Raw genomic sequence first — 6000 nt, forward strand, 5'->3', positions numbered from 1 at the left:
TTCTTAATTTGGTTGTAAAAATGCAATATTTCTATAACCACATAGAAAGAAATGTAAAAAAAAAACCCTAAAGTTTACTTTTTTTTTTATTTAGAAGGGGTAACTATAAGTGCAGTTTGGAGTACATATAATTAAGAAAGTGACAAAAACTCGTTTTAGTTTAAGTATAGATGCTCCCTTATATGTTTATTATAGCAAAACCATGATTATTGATTACCATTTGTGTAACAGAAATACAAGAGAAATACAAAAATATCGTTTTAAGGTACATTGTTTACTTGTACTACCATGTCATTAACTTACAAAACCAGTGAGCAATGCAGAGGAAACGTATTGCTGTTGAGGGAGTGATTGTGAATTAGACCATTACAAGCCTGCCATAGCGTCACAATTTAACTGCACCAATAATCTGTAGCGTCACACCTCTACACCAATAACCTCATCTTTATTATAAACCAATAACTATGATAACTAAACTGTCGCTACTCGATCCGTACCGGAGAACAAATCAAGTCACGTGCCGTATTTGTAGGCTTCCGACGTCACACTTGGATGGGCGTGGCTTCTGACGTCACACTTGGATGTGGGCTGGGTTGGATATCCACCGCAGGATGCAGCGAGCTGTATATGAGATCACTCGCTGGATGGATGGATTTCACTCTGCGGATATCTGGAAATTTGGTAGGTTAATTTTGAATTTCATAATAAGGTTTTAGGATTTTACACTATAGTGTACAAGTGACAGTGGAAGTTTAGCCAGCGACGGTTGCAAAAACACCGTTAGTTAGATCTGCTCTTTCACCCCGTTGCTTGTACGACATTTTCAAATCTAACTCGAGATTTGAACATTGAATAAACATTAGGCTACCTCACGGTTTATTTCGACCAAAACAGACTTGGTGATTGTTGGAACGGTGGAAGGACAAATCGAGGTGGTTAATTAACGTTAAATGTGTTATACGATGGTCTGCGAGATAAAATTACTGCATTTGACATGTTACGTTTGAAGGATCTTATGATAACTAAAATGTCTGTTATCTGTAAGGATCGTTTCCATAACATCCGAGCCCGTCAGTGGTAAAAACAAGCACTTATAATAGACATAACGTACGTTATTTTGCTCAAAATGCTATATTTGCAGTCCGTTTCTCGGATGGCGAACTTGATGATACATGATTTTACGAACTTGTACGTTATGATAAATACTGGACCAAATTTACTAAGTTGTTTAGACACAAAAACACGTGAAAACACGGGTTAAAAATACTGCACTTTCCTTTGCAACGCAAAATGGGTGATTTGGTCTAAGAGAGATTGACTATTGGTACCAGTTTAGCCTTTTATTTCATTTCTATTTAGGTGGGAGACCCAGTTCTGTAGCATTGTGATTTTGTAATGACAAATAATAATTACTATAATAATTAAAAATATGAATAAAGGAGTAAATTGTTCAAAACTATCAGAGTTAATAATGATCTATTAGGTAACAAAGACAAGTAAAATGCATGCCAAAAAAGCAAGTTAGAATATTTAGAGAGGACAAGTGAAGCTTAAAGTGAAGCTTATTTTTATTAACCTAGATGTATTGTAAAGTTAAGCAGATGTATGAAATATATGTCCTCAACAAGAAACATAACAGTTAACTGAATAATATGTATTTTGATTTCTTACAGCTCTACAGTGTGGGCCAATTTTATTTGCAGCCTGGGAAGGAGTTTTCTGTAAGTATTAGCCATGTGAATACAATGTTTTAAACTTAAAGGTTTAAAATCTAAAGGTTACATTTTTTTTTCATTTTTTTTATTGGCTGTTTTTTTGTTTTGTTTTTTTCTACAGAATTTTCTTTTACAATTTATCTCTTACACTGTCTGCTCATCTTTATTGGTGCTGTGGATAACAGGTTTTATCATACGTGTTTTTGTGTTTAATGTCTTTTTCAGTTTTGGTCACCGCCAGGTTCCAGTACCACCTCAGCTACAGCTGCAAGTCATGCAGTTTCTCAACCTCTCACATCGACTCTTTGGAACTTCAGCTTATTCACCGTATCCCCCAGAGTAAGATAAGTGAAGTCCATACATACCCTTTTCATCTCCGTACGTGCCGTAACTCTGTCTGACACACCCACCGCTAGCCTAGCTTAGCACAAAGACTGGAGGTAACGGCTCCAGCTAGCATACTGCTCCCAATAAGTGACAAAATAATGCCATCATTTTCCTATTTACATGTTATGATTTGTATAGTCACAGCGTGTACAAATAACAAGGTCACATGAGACACCGATATCTTCTAACCGTGTACACACTGGGAAGTACATTCTCAGAAGGCGAAGCACTGCTACTTCTGCGGAGTGATTAGTGCAACACTCTGAGCGAACTCTGCTCCTCACCACCGGGCTTCTCAGGTGCTGCGAGCAAATCACTCCGCAGAAGTAGTAGTGCTTCGCCTTCTGAGAATATAGTTCCCATTATGTATACGGTTAGAAGATGGCTGTGTCTCATGTGACCTTGTTATTTGTACACGCTGTGACTATACAAATCATAACATGTAAATAGGAAAATGTTGGCGTTATTCTGTCACTTATTGGGAGCAGTATGCTAGCTGGAGCCGTTACCTCCAGTCTTTGTGCTAAGCTAGGCTAGCGGTGTGCGTCAGACAGAGTTACAGCACGCACGGAGATGAAAAGGGTATGTATGGACTTTTCTAACTCTGGGGGATACGGTGAATAAGCCAAAGTCCCAAAAAGTCGGCATGTTCCTTTAACTATCCCTTTAAAAGCTGTTTACCTGTAAAGTGCTGGTGTACTGGACATGCAGTGTTCCTAAATGAAATGTTTTTTTTTCACAAATCCACAATAGTGTAATTGATTAATAAAAAATTGTTTTTGACAAAACATTGTTTGGATTGATTGATTTGCAGTTATTCTGAAGTTGGCGTATAATATTATTACCTGATAATATTATTACCTGTAAATGTATATACTGTAATAACTACATATTATATAAATATAATATTATCATTATTAGTAATTTGAAAATCATAATATTTAGCAATAATGTATCAATATAGATATTACAGTACAATACTGTATAATTAATTACAGCAGAAGCAGAAACATTACAAAATACAGTAAAAATACAGTACAGTACTGTTTTGTAGTTTACAGTACTGATCTTGTGTACTGTAAAGTAAATTACAGTACAGTTACTGTAAATCAAAATACAGTAACTTGCTGGCAACCTTGCTGCCAGTACTGTACTGTTAAAATACAAGAAAATTGTTAACAGTGTGGGTTCTCCCAAGGTTTTTTTTTTTCTCCATTAGGTCATCTGATGGAGTTTTTCGGTTCCACTGTTGCCTTTGGCTTGCTCAGTTGGGGATATTTGGGGATATTTAATTCAATTCATCAATCAACAATACTATTGATCAGCATTACCAAACGTGGACGTTTTCCACTAGAAACAAACATTGATGCATTATTTTAATTTAATACTGTGAAGCTGCTTTGATACAATCTGTATTGTGAAAAGCGCTATATAAATAAACTTGACTTGACTTGACTGTTGGCTGTTCATATTGCTTTATTAGACTTAAAATTTTTTTGCCGACGGCCCTCTGTTGGACGGCCGTTCTGGACTTTTCCAGAACGCACAGATTGTCAGTCCCTGGTCTGAGATGCTATTCACATTATTGTTAGCCACTCTATGAGTAACTAGGTTATGTTCAGACTGCCAGCAAATGCCAACAAAACTTTTTTTCTTTTTCAAAACTGATTTAAACTAGCCTGGCTCCGCCCTCATGTACTTCCGCTCAATTTTCATTTTCCGTCGTCTGGGACTGCGGTATATTCGCGGGTTTTCTCCGGCCAATTTTTACCTGTCCAATAAGCGAACAGAGGGAGTGGCTGAGAACGATGACGTTGATGATGCAAGAACAATATTTGTTGAGTTTTGATGGTGGCCATGATGTAGTGGCCCTCCTCCCCACGGGGTTCGGGAAAAGTTTGATTTTCCAGCTCGCTCCGTTAGTGGTGAATGAGTTGGCTAAGGCGAACGTTAGCGATTGGTTAAGACAGATCCAATAACTTCAACAGAGTACCCACCTTCAAGGAAGTTAACGCTTGTCAATGGGGAGTGGCCAGACTTTCTGTACAAATGAAATGTACGAGAGTCTGGTAGGACCAGGCTAAATTTAAACCACATATGGAGGTAGTTTGAAATGCGATTCCAATCATATTATTTACAGATGCGTCTCAGTCTGAACACTCTGGATGTTCAAATCAGATTTTAAATTGTCTTTTGCATCACTCTTAATGCTAAAAACGATAATGACATAACTGGTGACAGAAATGCTGAAAGTATTCATACTGCAATGTCCAAATAGTTTTTCTTGTGCAAAAAAGTTCTGCACCACAACTCAATAGTGCGGACAGTCTGCCTGAAAATATCTGAACTTAGTCCTATTGACTCGTTTAGGTGTAGTTTTATTTTTCCTAAGGAATCTTAAGAGAAATGTTTTGATACTTGACTTACTCATGTGAAAATGTGTGTAAAGCTCCTTAAATGTGAAAGAGAAACCTCTGAGCAATAACATTTTCCTCCAGGTAAACACTTCCCCATTCATCAAAACTAATTCAGTCTCTGTCCCATCACTCATTACAATGTCTCATTCATGGAAAAATGACACCAACAGATTTTCAAGGCAAACAAGTCTGTTAAACGATGTTCCTTCAATATTTAATAAACGTCATTGCCATAAGCACTTTGTTTAATGATCTCTCATTACAGAGTCATTTGAAAAGATCTAAAACATCTCCTAAGGTACAGAATGGATTGTAATTTTTGCTCCTTGGCATTCAGAGCAGGGTTATTATCATTAACTAAAACTAAAACTGAAATAAAAATAAATTAAACCTAAATAGTAATATATATATAAAAAAAGAAATGACAAAAGCACAAAAACAAAATTACAAAAAAAATAAACAAATTTTCATACAAACTGAACAAAATTAAAGGTAATTTAAAATATGACTAAAAATGATAATAGTAAATGGGTCAATGACGTATAAGGATTTTCAACAGGCCAATTTTAAAATACAAAAAATAATAATACCTGTTGCAATTGTTCAAACATTAAGGATGTTGTGTACACCTAAATTCATTTTAAAATTTTAATTTAAGTGATTTTAGTGTTTTTTCATCTAGATGAATTGTCCGTAGCCTTAAAAAATGTCATGTGGTGCGACCATCCCATACAGAAATGTAATATGTCAATATGTAAATTACATATATAATGTCAGTGCCCATGTATGTCTGCTGCGTATATGAGAATATATGCAAAATTCATATATGTAAAACACATAGACATGAATGAACATTGATATTTCATGAAACATATATTTCAAAATATAGCAAAAATGACCGTTTTCATGTAAGTGCCATATATTTTCCCGTATATGCACATAAATGTGAAACATGTGTAAGACGCATGTATGCATATATGGCGCATATATGTATACATGCATATATGTACTTATTTCTATAGTACATACTTTCACTTATATTAGGGATACAAATCTTATATCTGAATGCCTTGTAATTAAATGCCTATAGTTGGAGATTTTGTGTCTATTGTGTGAATACCAAATATAGTATTTTAATACAATAATGCAGTGTTTTCTTTGTCATTTTTGACACATACATCCACAAAGTACCATAACCATATGCCTTAGCTTTAAAAATGCATCAGTATCACATGCATGTACACTGTAAAACTTTTCACTGTAAATTTACAGTAAAATACTGGCAGCTGGGTTGCCATCCACATACTGTATTTTTACAACACTAGTACAGTAAACAGCATTTACAGTACTCCACTGTAATTACCAAATACAGTATATACCACATACTTTTACAATATTAAAATTGTCTACAGCAGGGTTCACCAATCTCGGTCCTGGAGGGCCGCTGTCCTGCAGAGTTTAGCTCCAACCAGCTCCAACAC

General features: G+C 35.6%; 1 long non-coding RNA gene across 1 annotated transcript; it reads left to right on the forward strand.

Annotated features, from left to right (window-relative positions):
• Window positions 1–649: 649 nt before the first annotated feature.
• On the forward strand, window positions 650–2151 carry LOC307160789. The gene is made up of 3 exons (XR_013821637.1): window positions 650–681; window positions 1674–1721; window positions 1941–2151. It is a non-coding gene; the product is annotated as an uncharacterized lncRNA (long non-coding RNA).
• The last annotated feature ends 3849 nt before the right edge of the window (window positions 2152–6000 follow it).

This window comes from Squalius cephalus, assembly GCF_949319135.1.
Source record: "Squalius cephalus genome assembly, chromosome: 6".
Lineage (NCBI taxonomy): Eukaryota > Metazoa > Chordata > Actinopteri > Cypriniformes > Leuciscidae > Squalius > Squalius cephalus.